At 45.8% G+C, this 18,575-nt stretch overlaps 1 protein-coding gene across 4 annotated transcripts in view; it reads right to left on the reverse strand.

The window, feature by feature from the left end:
• Positions 1-18,575, reverse strand: part of LOC121568045 (kin of IRRE-like protein 3) — a 202,316-nt gene that overhangs the window by 123,672 nt on the left and 60,069 nt on the right. The window lies entirely within an intron of this gene.

Consider the following 18,575-nt stretch of genomic DNA (forward strand, 5'->3'; position numbering starts at 1 on the left):
GAAAAAGTGAAGAGGTCTGAATACTTTCCGAAGGCACTGTATATTATGTCACCAATGGTTTGTTGTATTTATTTTTACAATTTGTTTTTGTTTTACCATGGTACATAATCAGACATATTTCAATGTCTTACATTATCAATTGATATTGCTTTCCTACCCCCTCCTCCAGGTTTGGTGAATGGACCAATCAGACCCTCAAAACTGCTATGGGCAAGTCCCTTGATCGGTACCACAAAGGGTGGGAGAACAACCTGAAGGTAATTCTCGTTGCACAGAAAAGCAGCATCCAGGCCTCCACCGAGTACGGACGGGAGCCGCAGCTGTTGACTGAGGTAAACAATGCAATTGTATATACATTTTTTGCATATACTGTAGTCTTTCAAATTTGTGATTGACTTAGTGTTGTTGTTTGTCTATTGCTATTTTTGTATAACATACTTTTAGATCACTGAAACCGCACCTGATGTGGTGGAAGTTGTCGAACAAGATCACAACGCCTTCGAGGACCACATTCAGACACGGACTGAGAAGGATGTGGAGGTTTTTGACCAGGTAAAAATGATTGTATTCCTGTTATCAATCAAGGTGAGACTGAACATGGACAAGGCACAGCAGAAACAGAAGGAGAGCTACCGGAGCAGAATCAAGAAGGGGACCAAGTGCTACGACATCCGGGCGAATAACTTGGTTAGGAAGAAGGCCGAAAGGAATGTGAGACCTGGGAAACCTCGCTGCTCTTTCGCTCCTAGCTGGGGTCACCATCTGTTAAGGTGAATATAAAACATCTCAGATAATAACTATTTGCATTTGCACACAAAATAACCTGAAGCTAGTTTTAGTTTCCCTAACACTGATATTTTTCTCTTTGTCTTCATAGGGTTACCTCGGTGGAAGCCAACAATTTTCTCCAGTTGGACGGTCGACCACTGAAAGCACTGATGCCCTACACTTTGGTGAAGCCCAATAGACAAAGTATGTTAAGCATTGGTTGACATTTGAGAAAGCAAGAAATTGTAGTTATGCTAATTTTATAAAAATGTACCTCTTCAATTCACCTCTCCAAAGGACTTTAGGACCATCGACTTTCCAAGCCCCCCAGGAGGTATCCCATCCCCAAGAGCCAGTGAGTTCGGATCAGTCTGATTCTCTGTGCTCTGAGTCGGAGGAGAACTAGCTTGAGGTAGGCTATACCTTCCAAAAGTGTTGAAAAGTACATATCTCCCATTTATGACACTTCACTAATCCATCAAATTTTCTCAAAGTAAAGTGTAACCTGTGTGTTTTCTTGTTTACGTCTCTGTCGCCTACCCTGTTCCCTTTAACTCTGCTCCTGTTCTCCAGGACCTAGGGGCCTAACACCCAGACGTGGATCCACCTGATGTCCTCCATTACCAACCACCCTCCAACTTTTCATTACATAATCTAGAGCTACTGGCTGCCTGTTGAGAACAAGTGACAGGCAGAACCTCTCACCCACACAGCAACCACCTCCTCTATATTCCACACACCAGAATTCTGTATTTTAGTATATTATTGCCATGTGAGTGTACAAAAAATCTGTGAAAATAAATTAATGACAACTGTAACAAAAAATATCAGTTTATGTATTACATTTTAAATATTGCCAGGTGTGTTTTCACAGCTGTTTCACAAGGTGTTCATTATTGTAAGTTGTAAGGTATCTTTTGATGGTATTTATTTGTTCCACATTAATTATTGTTGTATCCTAGGACAAACAATAGATACATATATATTCAACCACAAGGGTGTAATAATGAGCTATGCGAGATATATATATATTTTTTTTAATAGAGGCCTACTGAAATTATATTATTTCAGTGTAGATAAGGGAAGGGCAGGTTAAAATAAAAACATGACAGCCAGACAAGCCAGTGTGTGAATGAAATGGATTTGCATATGAATGGAGTGGAAATTAGCTGACTTTGTGATCTGTAAGGTAAGTAACTTTAATATGGCAAGCAGATTACACGTTTTCTTTGCTATTTCCGAAACGTAGCAACGTTTAAGACATGGATTTCATGTTGTAATGTTAAAAAGGTACCCAAAAGTAGTTTGAAGTAATGTTTTCATTTTATTAGCTAAACAACAGTTGTTTAAACAGCAAAATTGTCACGGAAATCAGCCTTGTTTGCATAGCGATGATGAAAAGAACGTCATTTAGGCTGTAATGATCTCCAAAATTCGAATCATTAGGTCATCACACCATTGATATAGCAATGGACGATAATAGTTTATCGAATCCCACTGTGACGCAGAGGGGGACACTTTTTGTCCGGGGAACATTATTTGGCATGACAGGCCCTCACACATCGTGTTCCCATTCCCCCTGTTGTAAACTGGTTCCCTGAGTCAACAGAATGAGGGCATGGCACTAGCTGCTTACAGGAACACCTTTTATGTGTTTCTGAAGGAGAGCCGCCAAACAGAACAAGCGTTTACGTGTTAATGCCGTTAGCGTGGTGCCAGACTGAGAGAGTGGCCAAAGGCTGCGGAGAAGCAACGGGTCCCAGTGAGGGATCCCTGTTATGATTTGTCTCTAGCGTTTCGTAGGCCTTAAGTATCCAGATTGTACATTGTTATACCCCCTCCATCGCCATTGGAGACAGGGCCTCGTCAATGTCAGCTGAAGAGCGGGGTGCTCTTATGGACACTTAACAAGCATCACAGCTAGAGTGGCTGTATATAGTCCACAGTACAAAGATAAGACTATGGTATATCTCTCTCTCTCTCTCTCGCTCTCTCTCCTTGTCTCTGTCCATCTTTCTCTGTCTCTGTCTCTGTCTCTGTCTCACACTCACACACTCTCTCTCTCTCTCTCTCTCTCTCTCTCTCTCTCTCTCTCTCTCTCTCTCTCTCTCTCTCTCTCTCTCTCTCTCTCTCTCTCTCTCTCTCTCTCTCTCTCTCTCTCTCTGTAACACAATATATCATTTGTATCCACACACCCTCTCCCCACTCCTCTAACCCCATCCCCTCCCTACCTTTCCAAGCTCATGGCCCTGGCGTCTTGACAACAGATGCATGGGGCTGGGTGACAAACATATTAATAGTCTCTGATACCTGTGTCGGAGGATGCTCACAGGAGAGTAGTGATGGAGCATACCCCTGTTTCCTAGACGTTTGATATGCCCCTCTTGTCTGAGGAGAGGGGGTTTGCAGATTAATAGAACTGTGTCTTTCTGTCTTCCTGTTCCAATTGTTGACCCTGAGTGTAGACATGGTCTCTAAAGCACACAGATTTGATCTCTCCACTCGCGAGTTATTACTGGGCTCTGCTATGGTTGAGACAGAACCCAGTGGCTGTGGTCTGTTTAGTACTACATTATGTCCTACTATGGACATTTTCTACTCAATGAGAACTGTCCTGGTGACCATCTTGTCCTCTGCATAGCTAAAGTAAATGTCCCTATAATTCCTGTGTACTCCCTCAAAGGGACCTGTGTATGTTACAGTCCTACTGACACTAGGCTGGAGACCAAAGGAGTCTTTGGAAGAGATTACTAGAATAATCTGCAGTTTGAGGTGCCCATTGAGAATGAATGGATTACAAAAAAGTAAATTGGAGCTCAATATCTGAGCCCATCCTGAAACCAACGGGGTATATCTTGATATTTGACCATTGTTGTGTCCTCTGGCCTCTTTCTGATACTGAGAGCTAAGTACCTCTGAGACCCTCCAGTCTGTAAACCTCTTTCAATTCATAATACCTCAGAGGTCAAAAGGTCATGCACATACTCTACACACACACTGTACACACGTAAATACCCACACACATGGACGCACCATTCCCCAATAGCACAGACACAGACAGTCCCCCTACTTTCTCTGTTCATATTACAGCGATATGTCCATGTACACTGTCCACAGCATCAATTGAGTGATTCATCTCTGAAAAGCTGGCTTGAAGTGTGATTTGATAAGAGAACATTGGATAGAATCTTCCTTTTCCTCTCCAAGGCAGCGGGCGGGTTGAGAGGTAGCTAGTGGGGCATTACAGAGCAGCCACTGAGATGTGCTGGCTGGCAGTAATGACACAGCAGCCCCCCCATCCCTCACTGCTGCCACTGGCAGGACCCCATCTCCTGGGAGCTGCTGAGGTAACGGCCAGGCTAATCAGCTCCATCTGACATCGTCATCATCAGCCCCACACACACACTCCTCGGCTGTCTGTCGCAGAGCAAAGCTCGGCCCGGCACAGCGGACAGATGAACACGATTAGGGTCCTATAGGCCAGGAGAGGACAGGAGGGGGATGTGTGTGTTGAGGGTGTGTGTGTGAGTGTGTGTGTGTGTGTGTGTGTGTGAGAGAGAGAGAGAGAGAGAGAGAGAGAGAGAGAGAGAGAGAGAGAGAGAGAGAGAGAGAGAGAGAGAGAGAGAGAGAGGACACACACAAATACACAAAGCACGTAATCTCCTCTCATTACAGCGCACACATCCTTTTCCCTTTCCTTTCCCTCAATCACTCCTCTGTGTGATTACTGCGCTCAATAGAGGAGTAACGTAAAGTTACTTATTGACTTTAACAGGGAAGGTTATTTATAACATCAAAGGCTAATTACCCCAAGGCCACTGAATGCTACACTAGCCTGACAAGTTTATGTACCAAGCCAAGGTGGGTTAGTGCTGCAAACGACATCATTTGTTATCCCCTTGGCTGACGTCATCATTGGCTGTTTTGTGTTTGTGCAATTTCACGTAATGATATGGCAATTTATTTTGCCAGTGATTACTTACAGTATTTCAATACTGTAAATGCAATGGGGATAGATGCTAGAAATAGCATATAATACAAATAAAAATACACTTTCAATCACAAAAATCACTATTTTATTATATGCAATAATGAATAAATATAGATTTTAATACAGCTCTAACTACATAGTGTACAAAGCCAGTATACATGCTCATTAAAGTCAAAATGAGCACATTACAGCACTCCTCTCTATGGTCTGGCTGCTGAGGATCTACACCCTGTAATAGATTTCTTTGTTCACTGCAGATGAGACCAAACTTCCTCCGGGTTGCAGACGGAGGTCCCTGCTGGGGTGCATGGTGGGTTAGGGAAGAGTCGCACATCGCCAAGACCTCGCCGCTAATGATCGCCACCCTCTTTAGCATGTCCTTGATATGGAGTTGCGAAATGATCACACGTTTATTAAGTCGGCGATCGAAGAGAGTTGTTTAATGCAAAGGCCCCCTGGCTTATTTGGTTAGCCTCAGGGTTTGGGAGGGAGACCAAACAGCCTTGTGCCTCTGCTTCTGCTCTCTAGGCCTCATCACCTCTTGGCCCCCTGCCTCACAGACATAGGCATAATATATTTGCTCACTACTCCCACTATTGCACAGAACATTATAGATGAATGTCCAGCTTTCATATAAGAAAGAATGGAAGAATAAGGGGAATAAAATGGGAAACAAGTATGTAAGGGAGCGAGAATGAATGTATTTTGTGGAGTATAAATATATGAACAGGAGATAATACAAAAGCCATGCCTCTCTCTCATACCAGAACCTGCTTTGAAGACCATTAGATAATCAAAATGTCTCTCAATGAGTTCAAATAGAATACAGAAATGCCCTGTGCTAGGCCCTCATCCGGATTCAAAGGGGACAGATGAAATGCATACCTGAGGATTTACAAAACCTGCTTCATTAATACGTTATTGTATTTTCAGCCCCTGTTAAGTGGTCCTTTAGCGAAGGGTATCTTTTGTGAATTTTCCATGAAAGAGACTATTTTATCGATACTAAGGGGATTCTATGAGCTGATGCTATTTAAATCCTCGGAATGACTTTCCGCCACAACAGATAAGACCACAAGGTCATCAGGTACAGTTTACCACCATTGTTGACCCTGAGAGCAGACATTTATAAAATGCACAGTCCAAAAACAATGGTGTGTATCAAGCACCATGTACACTGTAAATATGCTACGTCAAATATATTCTTTGCCAGGATCACATATGCCACAAACAGTCTATTTCCTGAAGGGAGAATAAAGTAATGCTTGCTCTGCAGGCAGTGAAACCAATTACCCAAAGTACCACAGTCCAGAAATACATGCTTCACTGTGTGGGCTAAAAGCACTGCATTTTGTGAGGTGTGTGTGTCCATCAATCAGCCATGGCAGCTTGTCCTGCTGGCTATAAGTAGACACAAGAGATCAAAGCAGCAAACTAGCCTGCTGACCACCCCCACACCTGGTCTGAATAGCTGCTGTACTGTATACTGCATGCCCTGCCTGGCCCAGCCTGGATAAGCCCCTGCATTACCCCATCTCTCGCTCCCTGTCCCCTGATCCCTGGTCCCTGGCCAGGACTGAGGCTTGCGCCAACAGCTGGGCATCTGGCTGGGAGCAGCTGCTGTCTGCCTGGAGCAGGAGAGCAGGAGTCATGTCAGGTAAAACATGGCTATCCCTCCCCTTTCAACTAACAAACGCCTCCCTCCCTCCCAGCGATCTGTGCCCCCGCAGAGCAGTCAGGGTCCTCTTATCTTTGAGACAGTTGAATACTGGCAGCCGTGGTAAACCTAGCATTTACCTCAGCTGCTGGGTTCACCAACGGCTGCAATTACAACCATTAGCATGGTTAATTAACAGATTTTCTTGGCAGCAGCCGGTGTCGGCAGCAGACAGAGCCACCTTCTTTTATTCTATGTCCAAACCACCAGGCCCCGGAGCTACTCAGCTAGGTGTGTCATTTGAAAAAAGTGGTACAATTGCCCATTTATTTTATTTTCCCCCTCCCATCCACATACAGTTGGCTCAGCTGACAAAGGCTCCACATTGCCACACACTGATGGTGCAGCATGACGGTGACCTTGGAAGCATTTGATATGCAGGGCTCCAGAGACAGAGGTCTCTGATGTGGCATGGACAATTCATACCAGGCCAGAAAGATAAAAACATAAACAAACACAATGAGAGGAAACACAATCGCTTGTCCTAGTTCGACCGATATGGGAGCTTGGCAGAAATATTATGGTTGGCATCTCTCTGAAACACAAACCAATGTTGTCAGATGCCAAAAACGCACAACAACTCCCCCTTTCCCTATTTTCTAGTGTTTTATTAAAATGGAGACAATACACCATGATCTTGTCAGTGACTTCTTGTCCTCCCCTTAATAAAGTTGTGATTGCCTTCTGACAGGCAAACACAGTTGTTTAGGTGCCTCTGACCTGCCGCTATCCCTTTGACGCCAACTCAACTCATTAGACGGTCAATTAATGACTTTTTAATGAACTCCAAATGGACTCCTTCATATGAAAGTGATTAAAGGGAAGCCTGGATGCTTTGTGAAAAGGAAACATTTTCAATTACCGGCCCTGTTGATAATTTGGCTCAGACATCTTTGTTGTCAAATAACCTTGGCTTCCTCTTCACAACTGCATTACTGGGCGAATTATGTCTTAGAATCTCCCTACTGCAGCAATAATACCAAAAACCACTCATTTATTCTTCCTTGTATAGCCAGCATATTTCAAGGTTTGCATGAGCTTTTAGGAGCATAAAGTAATTGATGAGAAGAAATGAATTGGAGTATAAAAGCTACAATTTGTTTGAATGTGGCATAAATCGGCAGTTGTCAGAACGTGGCATAGATCAGCAGTTGTCAGAACGTGCTTATACAGAATGTGCTTAGTCAATTACGTTGTTGTTCCATTAGTCAAGCTGGAATATAAAACAGAATGAAATGTTTGGCTATTTTATGTTATGGTTGGGCAAGTTACATCTGAATAACTTGGGAATAAAGTTTAACTTTATGGCGATAATGTAACGCTGGAGAGATATTGAAGTAACTTAAGAAACAATTAGATGTGACATGGCCCTCTGGAGGCCTCCTCACACTGGTAGAAATGGATCATGTTCTATTGTGCTTAGCTTATTAAGATGTCATCTGTGCAAACAATGCTGGTTTGAGGTGAATACCCCTGTGGCACATTCTTCTGTGTACAGTCTATCCGCCCTGTCGCTCTTTAGCTGTCGATGGCTCTTTAGTGCCTGTCCCAGGCTACAGAGAGTGCTTCACAAACATATTGTGCTTTTTCACATAATTAGGCTGGAGGGATTTCATTAAAAACACTGGTGCGAGGGCTTTCTACTTGCACCAGTAACATTGAAGCATCTACTGCTCCACTGCTCCCAATCTAGCTAGGGCCTTGCACTCTCTCTCTCTCTCTCTCTCTCTCTCTCTCTCTCTCTCTCTCTCTCTCTCTCTCTCTCTCTCTCTCTCTCTCTCTCTCTCTCTCTCTCTCTCTCTCTCTCTCTCTCTCTCTCTCTCTCTCTCTCTCTCTCTCTCTCTCTCTCTCTCTCTCTCTCTCTCTCTCTCTCTCTCTCTCTCTCTCTCTCTCTCTCTCTCTCTCTCTCTCTCTCTCTCTCTCTCTCTCTCTCTCTCTCTCTCTCTCTCTCTCTCTCTCTCTCTCTCTCTCTCTCTCTCTCTCTCTCTCTCTCTCTCTCTCTCTCTCTCTAAGCTCTCAATTACACACAGCATCTCAGCATCCAAGTATTTAGGACCAACATAGAAAGTGTGATTTTTTTATTGACTGCCTGGCACTTGGCAGCAGTTTAAGATTTCTGTTTGATTTTGGTTTGAGGTCTTCAGGGGTCATATCCACTATTAAAAGTTTACCTAACCATAATGTGCTTTTAATTGAATTCCTTTCTTACTGTATAATGCAAGAAGCAACAGAAATGTACAGTACTCTCCCATTAGATTATAGAAAGAGAGTACTAATCTGAACGCAATTATTCCAGTCCTTTAGTGTGTCACGATCGTCTAAAACAGGAGACCAAGGCGCAGCGTTGCGAGTGAACATGATGACTTTAATTAGAAAAGCACGTCAATACAAAACAAAAGACCAAAGTGAAGTCCTACAGTGACAAAGACTGAACTTGGAACAAAAACCCACAAAATACAAGGTGAAACCACACAGTTTAAATATGGCTCCCAATCAGAGATAACGAGCCGACAGCTGTCACTCGTTACCTCCGATTGGGAGTCACATGAATACAAACAAGGAAGACAACCACCTAGACACCCCAACCAAACAGCACACAACAAAACGAACACACCCTATCCCCAACCTAACCCACACAACACCCAACAATACAAACACACCCTGGTTCAATGACAACGTCCCCGGAACCAGAGCGTGACAGTACCCCCCTAAAGGTGCGAACCCCGGGCGCACCAACATAAGGACTAGGGGAGGGTCTGGGTGGCGTCTGTCCACGGTGGCGGCTCTGGCCCCGGTCGTGATCCCCACCCCACCACAGTCACAACCTGCTTCAGTAGCCTCCTCCCAATGACCACCCTCCAACTAACCCCCACCTGGACTAAGGGGCAACACCGGACTAAGGGGCAGCACCGGACTAAGGGGCAGCACCGGGATAAGGGGCAGCACCGGGATAAGGGGCAGCACCGGGCTAAGGGGCAGCACCGGACTAAGGGGCAGCACCGGGCTAAGGGACAGTACCTGACTAAGGGGCAGCACCGGACTGAGGGGCAGCTCCGGACTGAATGGCGGATCCTGGCTGGCTGGCTCTGGCGGATCCTGGCTGGCTGGCGGATCCGGGCTGGACGGCTCTGGCGGATCCTGGCTGGACGGCTCTGGCGGATCCTGGCTGGACGGCTCTGGCGGATCCTGGCTGGACGGCTCATGGCTGGCTGACGGATCTGGCTGCTCATGGCTGGCTGACGGATCTGGCTGCTCGTGGCTGGCTGACGGATCTGGCTGCTCGCGGCTGGCTGACGGATCTGGCTGCTCATGGCTGGCGGAAGGCTCTGGCTGATCCTGTCTGGCGGACGGCTCTGGCTGATCCTGTCTGGCGGAAGGCTCTGGCTGATCCTGTCTGGCGGAAGGCTCTGGCTGATCCTGTCTGGCGGAAGGCTCTGGCTGATCCTGTCTGGCGGAAGGCTCTGGCTGATCCTGTCTGGCGGAAGGCTCTGGCTGCTCCTGTCTGGCGAAAGGCTCTAGCGGCTCCTGTCTGGCGGAAGGCTCTAGCGGCTCCGGTCTGGCGGACGGCTCTGAAGGCTCATGGCAGACGGGCGGCTTTGCAGGCTCAGTACAGACGGGCGGCTTATGCAACGCTTGGCAGACGGGCAGTTCAGGCGCCATAGGGCAGACGGGCAGTTCAGGCGCCGTTGGGCAGACGGGCAGTTCAGGCGCCGTTGGGCAGACGGGCAGTTCAGACGGCGTTGGGCAGACGGACAGTTCAGGCCCCGTTGGGCAGACGGCAGACTCTGGCCGTCTGAGGCGCACCGTAGGCCTGGTGCGTGGTGCCGGAACTGGAGGTACCGGGCTGAGGACACGCATCTCAGGGCTAGTGCGGGGAGAAGCAACAGGGCATGCTTGGCCCTGGGGACGCACCGTAGGCCTGATGCGTGGTGCCGGAACTGGAGGTACCGGGCTGAGGACACGCATCTCAGGGCTAGTGCGGGGAGAAGCAACAGGGCATGCTTGGCCCTGGGGACGCACCGTAGGCCTGATGCGTGGTGCCGGAACTGGAGGTACCGGGCTGAGGACACGCATCTCAGGGCTAGTGCGGGAAGCAGGAACAGGACGCACAGGACTCGGGGAACACACAGGAGGCTTAGTGCGTGGTGTAGGCACTGGTGGTACTGGACTGGAGACAGGAGGTGGTGCCGGAAATACCGGACCGTGCAGGCGTACTGGCTCCCTTGAGCACTGAGCCTGACCAACCTTACCTGGTTGTATGCTCCCCGTCGCCTGACCAGTACAGGGAGGTGGAATAACCCGCACCGGGCTATGTAGGCGAACCGGGGACACCATGCGTAAGGCTGGTGCCATGTAAGCCGGCCCGAGGAGACGCACTGGTGACCGGATGCGTGGGGCCGGCCTCATGACATCTGGCTCAATGCTCAGTCTAGCCCGGCCGATACGTGGAGCCGGAATGTACCGAACCGGGCTATGCCTGCGTACAGGAGACACCATGCGCTCTACTGCGTAACACGGTGTCTGCCCGTACTCTCGCTCTCCACGGTCAGTCCAGGGAGTAGGCGCAGGTCTCCTACCTGACTTCGCCACACTCCCTTCTAGCCCCCCCCCAAGAAATTTTTGGGTAGTACTCTCGGGCTTCCAGCCTTGCCTCCGTGCTGCCTCCTCATATCGCCGCCTCTCGGCTTTAGCTGCCTCCCGCTCTTCACGAGGACGGCGATATTCTCCCGGTTGATCCCAAGGCCCCTCACCATCCAGAATCTCCTCCCATGTCCATGAATCCTTTATGGGAGTCCATAAATCCTGTGTAGGTAGGTCCTGTTGCCACTTGACACGCTGCTTGGTCTTTTTGTGGTGGGTTTTTCTGTCACGATCGTCTAAAACAGGAGACCAAGGCGCAGCGTTGCGAGTGAACATGATGACTTTAATTAGAAAAGCACGTCAATACAAAACAAAAGACCAAAGTGAAGTCCTACAGTGACAAAGACTGAACTTGGAACAAAAACCCACAAAATACAAGGTGAAACCACACAGTTTAAATATGGCTCCCAATCAGAGATAACGAGCCGACAGCTGTCACTCGTTACCTCCGATTGGGAGTCACATGAATACAAACAAGGAAGACAACCACCTAGACACCCCAACCAAACAGCACACAACAAAACGAACACACCCTATCCCCAACCTAACCCACACAACACCCAACAATACAAACACACCCTGGTTCAATGACAACGTCCCGGAACCAGAACGTGACATAGTGGTTCTCTCTTCTATGCCCCCAGCTCCTCCCCACTCCCCTGTCGACACCCCCAGCCCCACACCACCCGCCCCAACCCCAGTGATACTGACCTGGGTTCAGCAGAGCTGTCAAGGATTCCTGTGAGGAGGATAATAGAATTCCTCCAGCTTCCTACCCATTAATTACTGCAAGCCTGAGCTCTATGTCAATATTTGAACAACAATGTGCATGGTCAATACAACAGACTAACTGCACATTAACACATGGTAACGATGTACGTTATAAAATAACAGAATATTCAGATGATTGAGATATGGTGGAGTAGAGGCCTTAAGTTGCATAGTGTTCAATCTCACGGAGTGAAATCGCTATATCCTAGATGGGTGTTCTGATTTATTAGTGCTTAATGCATACCCCCTGTTGGTAAATACAGATGTAGTTTTATAATATAGAAATAGCAACCACATACATTGTTGTTGAGTTTATATTTTATTAATCAACTTGCTCAAACTAAAAATAGGGTTTACTACAGCTAGTTCAATGATCTGTAATCCCATTGAATTGACATGCTCTTTGGGAGATAAAGGGCCTTACAGAAGTTTGTGTTACTGACAGGTCAAAATGAACTAAAAGTAACTAATTCTCTGTAAATTCTCCTTCATATAATTGTAGCTTCAATAAAACATTTGTAAAGGAATCTTTTCCAAGGCTTGACTGTATAGCTATGACAGATGGTCATATACCACAGTAACAATAGGGCTCTCTCTGATATAAAGCTTGCTATGCAATATATCTCCTCTACACTCTTAGAAAAAAAGGTGCTATCTAGAACCTAAAAGTGTTCTTTGGCTGTCCCCATAGGAGAACCCTTTGAAGAACCCTTTCTGGTTCCAGGTAGAACCCTTTTGGGTTCCATGTAAAACCCTTTCCACAGAGGGTTTTACATGGAACCCAAAAGGGTTCTATATGGAACCAAAAAGAGTTCTACTTTGAAACAAAAAGGGTTCTCCTATAGGGACAGCCGAAGAACCCTTTTGGAACCCTTTTTTTCTAAGACTGTAAAGCTGTACTGAACATGCTGTAAGTACTGTTGAAGTATCAAAGTTTTTCCTGAATTACAACCGTAATGTCAATACACTCTTAGGGGTTTTGCCGGAACACAGACTGCCAGCTGTAAGGTAAAGCAGAGCTACAATCATAGAACAAGCAGGGCATTTGGTTTGACTATGTAGGCAACTATAATGACCAAAAGATACCTGCCGTGTTCAGAAAACCATCAATAGCATAGCTAAACACAGGGCCACATGAGGAATATCCACAGCCGGCGCCTGCAAATCAATCCAGATGGGAGATAACATGCTGGTATCAGTGGGCTGGGGAGGGTAGACAGGCAGAATAATTACAACACATAGCACAGGGTATTTGGTATTGAATGGTTCCTTATCAGGCCACTAATTCAGTCTGAATAACCTGCATGTGGATGTATTGAAATATCTGTGAGGATATAGGAAATGGATACGATGATAATGGAATGAGAGAGATGGTATACACTACATGGCACCCCAATGGTGGAACAAGCTCCCTCACGACGCCAGGACAGCGGAGTCACTCACCACCTTCCGGAGACATTTGAAACCCCACCTCTTTAAGGAACACCTGGGATAGGATAAAGTCATCCTTCTACCCCCCCCCCCCAAAAAATTTTTTTTTGTATAATTGTAAAGTGGTTATCCCACTGGCTATAGGGTGAATGCACCAATTTGTAGTCGCTCTGGATAAGAGCGTCTGCTAAATGACGTAAATGTGCCCTTGAGCAAGGCACTTAACCCTAATTGCTCCTGTAAGTCGCTCTGGATAAGAGCGTCTGCTAAATGACTAAAATGTAAATGTAAATGTAATAGTATAAAGGAATTTAAAGGACACATGTATTGCATGACATTAAAGGTCAGGAAATGACAGATAAATAAATAAATCATATTTCACTTCCATATTTTGAAAACACACACACACTCCCCTCTGCTCCCTGGGCCAGGCAACAGCTGTGTTTGGTGCAAGTGGAAGAGCAGCTAATGAGCCAAACACAATGCTTGACAATTCACATCTACTGCCACTCTCCAACCTCTGCCAGCACCCCAGCCTGACTGGGCCTCCCTGGACAGGGGCCTATGGCCAAGACACACACCTGGGAACAACACCATGGACTCACACACACATACACTCACCTTAAGCAGGCATTACGCTCACATACACACAGTGAGGAATTAGACTGGAGACTACATCCATTCACATCCCTCATCCAACAGCAGTCCCAAATCAAGGGCCATTACATGCTTTCCAGGGAAAGGGTTAGGAACGTCTGATTTCCATTAGCTCTGGTTTCCACCTGAGAGCAACGTGAGACCCCTCTGTGATAGCCATTGCTGCTGCTCATTTCAGGCTTAAAGAGGGGTGTGTTTGACAGGGGCAGCAGAGAGGGAAGAAGAGAGAAGCCCCCTGTTACCAGGGCTGATTTGGTTTTCAAATGCGAGCGGCATTCTGGCCGCAGGCGGTCATCTTCTCCCCTCAGGCTGCTCTCTCACAAAGCCAGCCCAGCCACGGGTGGCACAACCTGGGGTTTGCCACGCTCTCCTTAGGCCTATCTGTCCAGAAGGCTCATTAAACCAGTGCTGGCCCAGTCAAAATAGACCACCAGACCACCCAAACCTACCTTATGTGGTAGTGTGAGTCACAAGCATGTGAGGCCGAGGGGGAGATGTGGATTGCTATTAGAATGTTTTTCTGGAGACAGTGATGATTGTATGCTTGGCTGGCACCAGGCCTCTCTACCTACTGGGCCATCTGGATGGTCTGTGAGAGCAGTATGGTAGAACAGGACGGCTAGACGTGTTCTTATATAGACCAAGAAGACTGGGTATGCATGAGAACACACATATGCAGACATAAGCATGCATGTTCTCGTCTACACACACAAACACACACCCACACACACAAACACACACACTACAGTGATCCCATCTGGTGCCTTAACTTTGTGACAAGTTGCCATGCTGTGACTGTGGAATGGTAAAGTCTGTGCACAGTGCTGTCGTAGTGCAGGGCTGAAAATCTGTACTGTAAAGTGGTCCCCAAGGTGTTTTTGCTGCCTAGTCTGTGACCTCATTTACACAGCAAGAAACAGTTCACCTGCTGGTTGAGCCTGACCACACACCCACATACACACACACACACACACACACACAGACACACATACACACACACACACACACACACACACACACACACACACACACAGACACACATACACACACACACGCAAAGACATGCACACACAAAGACATGCACCCACACATACAGTACACACGCAGAATACACATTAAGCTACCAAAGCCCCCCAGCAGACACCTGCTGAAACCTGTCAGTATCTCCTCCATCCTCCAGGTTTACCCAGGGTCTTATCCCCTTAAAAACGTCCGTCTTTCTCTAATTGCATTTGATAACAATTTTGTCAAGGCTCCTCTGGCAGCCGACGTGTGGTGGTCCCTCCAGCAGCTGTGGCTAATTAGCCACTATCGCTAGCTCTTTTGGCTCGCCCTCTACTGCATCCCCTGGCCCATTCGATCCTAAATAGAAATGATTGGATTGTCGAGGATAGCGAGAGCTGGCGAAGGAGTGAGCGAGAAAATGACGGTGATGAGAAAGAGTGCGAAGGCAAGAAAGATTGAGGGTGAATAGGACTCCAGACTCCCGTTCCTTGATTAAGTGCTCACAGCATTCCAAAGTGTTGTCCTTGGCCATGACAAAAGAGGTTGTTAAGCCAACATAAGGTCACGGTAACTCTTCCAATTACTCTAGTCAATGTGTTTCTGTATTGAACTCAAGTCAAATTGACTTAATGCACTCTCACCCTGGCTCAATGGTGTGTGACATTCCGATAGTCTCTGCACTGATACATTCCAATCACCGTGTGGTTGCCTGCTTCCAGGCATTCTGAGACATTACAATGACCTAAAGATCATTCACTGACCTTAAATTATGAGGAGAAGTTTAGTTTGTGCTGGAGCTAGAGCTATGGGCCAAACAACTCATCTGTCTAACGTAAGATATTACACAGAGACCAAATGCCAAACCCAGTTTGAAACAACATGCACGGATCTAAAAACCAGTGGAATCAGCCTTCCAACAACCCAATAATGATAGTGACTACAGCCTCTGAGCACAACAACATAAGGTGTCAGAGAGTGCAGGTGAATTACCTGATGAAAAATGCTCCCAGATTAAACACAAGTCGACTGGAGAGGGGGGAAAGTCTAGTCAAGGACAGACAGTGAAAACGCACGGCGAACATCTTTTATCCTCTGATTAATGAATAGCTGTGTGCCTCTCCTCAGCCCTCTGTACACAGCCACAGTGTCATCACACGCCTGCCTCTATGTTAATGGGGACCAACACTCAGATAGCTGGAGGTGTGTACGATGATTAACCTACTGACCTCTAAGGGGATTTGGTTGTTGTTTTAATTTCTCATTCTTGTGTGGATGTTTGATATACCTGTATGATGCCTAATTTGATATACCTGTATGATGCCCTAAGTATACCACACCATGATGGGGAACCTACTACATACTTACAAATGTTGTTTGTTAAAATGTTATCCAGGACCTTTCCTTAATAAAAAAAAGTAAATAACAGAAACTCATTATGATAAGGAAGTATATTAATATTTCAAATTTATTCATATTGTGGTGATGAAATAAATACAACAAAAGGTCAAAATAATTTGATTTTAGTAGTTCATTTCCTGAATTGATGGGGAATGAAATGGAACTGAACCCGGGTCTTCAAGATTCAACATGTCAGTGAATAAAATGGTCTCACATGGGCAGGCTGTGGACAGTTCATTTAAGGGAGGGAAATAAATCTTGAGCTTTTCTGGGCTAATGGCTCTTCAAAGACTTGGTCCACAGCCACTGGAGAATAGTAATTTTGCTAAGAAATGACTCCACTGGCATATGTTAATCAAAATCAGCTTCTGAGTGAATCGTGAGGCAGATAAGGGAGAGATAATACATATAATCAGGAAACATTCCTTTAGATTTGAGTGATGTCACATCTCATCATCTCATACAGTATGTGTCACATCTGTGCATACTGAAGCTAGCGCCGCTGCAATTAGTCAAGTTTACAATTTGCTTGTAACTTTTTGACAGCTTTCAAAAACACAACTCTTCTCCTGAATATTTACAATTTCTTCAGATGTTGTTTATGTTGGGCAATGTCGATCAATAACATGGCAACAAAAACATAGATTTGTGGAATATGACTTTATTAATTTAAATAGGCCATCTAGAGGAGAGGGGATCTACTACAGTGGAGAGGCAGCAGAAGTCCTATAGCTTGTTTTTGCATATTGTAGCAGAGCAGCTTAAACCCTATAACCCAGAAGAGCCTGCATGTATTAGGTACAGCTACACTCCCATATCACTAAATCACGAATGAGTATCATTAGTATGGTTACTGTCATAGAGATCCTATTCAACTATTATAATTCCTTATTCAATGTTTATTGTGTTCTCCCTCTCCCTCCAGGTGACTTCTATAGTGGGTCACTATAGTAACCTGAAGTAACCTGTTCTTCCCTAGCAAATAGAAAATACAGTACATGTATCAATCACTTAGGAGTTTGCGTGAAAGATTGTCATTGGACGTCAGTGTTTGTCATGGCACTTTCCACCGTCTGAAGGTTGATGGATGAGAATAGATAACTGTGGCACCTCAGATATATCTTCATTGTAACTATTCATAAAGATGGTCCTGTGAATACTAACTCTGTATGCATTGATATAACTCTGAATGGTCATTTTTACTTAGATGTATAGGATGGATGGATGGACAGGCATGCTATACTTCAGTGGTACAGTAGGACTCTGTAGGACTCTGTCTGTAGTATCCAACACAGTTTTTTCTTTCAAATTATGTATCACAGGAAGATGGAAAGATAGACAGCTGACAAAACCTGAAAAATAGCAGTCAAAGCTAGACTCCAGGCTAATTTGCTATGCTGTATCTAACCTTACATTACACAGTTCAATTCTGTCAAGGGCTTGTTCACTATGCTGCAGGTGGATCTGAATAAAAGACACAGAGACATTGAAGTAGACAGTCTTCTCAGTATCAGACAACAGGTGTTGCAGTACAGTTTGAACATTATGCCAACCGTGCTATTGGTCTCAGTGGGAGAAGAACCAGAGGTGGATTGCGATTCAATCAAGATGGATGATGCAAATGTGCTTGAGTGTTGCATCCTGTATTTACTGGCTTCTTCACTACGCCCACACACACAAGCTTTCGGCACAGCCAGGCTGTGAGGTGTTCAGAGGAAGCTGTGCAAGGGGAAAGTATAAAACAGAAGAAATATGTCACTGGCATGCATCACAAGAATTTTGCATTTGATTTCATAGTTCTTGCCTTGACCTTTACAGGTCAAACACATCTGAAACTATTTTCTCTTATGTTTCTATTGTGTTAGAGTTTTTGTTGCTCGAAGCCAAAATGGACTGTTCTACCCACAAACTCAACACTTTCTGTCAGGAAAGAAGATGGATGTGGGCTGAGAGCGAGAAAAAAAAGATATGTAAAGCAAATGGAACCCCAAACTGTGACCCCACTTAAAATCATTACAGAGTGCCATTTTCAAGTCGCCCGTCATCTCTGATAGCATAGATTTTCTGTCCCGCGACGCCTTCATGAACCCTCTTTCTCCAAACCTGCCTCTCTCCCCTCTGGATGCGGGAGCTATTGAAATGCTGAACCCTGGACTCCTTTGAATGACAAACTGCCCTTTCTACAAAAATCTTTAT

The sequence above is a fragment of the Coregonus clupeaformis genome, chromosome 6 (assembly GCF_020615455.1).
Source record: "Coregonus clupeaformis isolate EN_2021a chromosome 6, ASM2061545v1, whole genome shotgun sequence".
In the NCBI taxonomy this organism is placed as follows: Eukaryota; Metazoa; Chordata; class Actinopteri; order Salmoniformes; family Salmonidae; genus Coregonus; species Coregonus clupeaformis.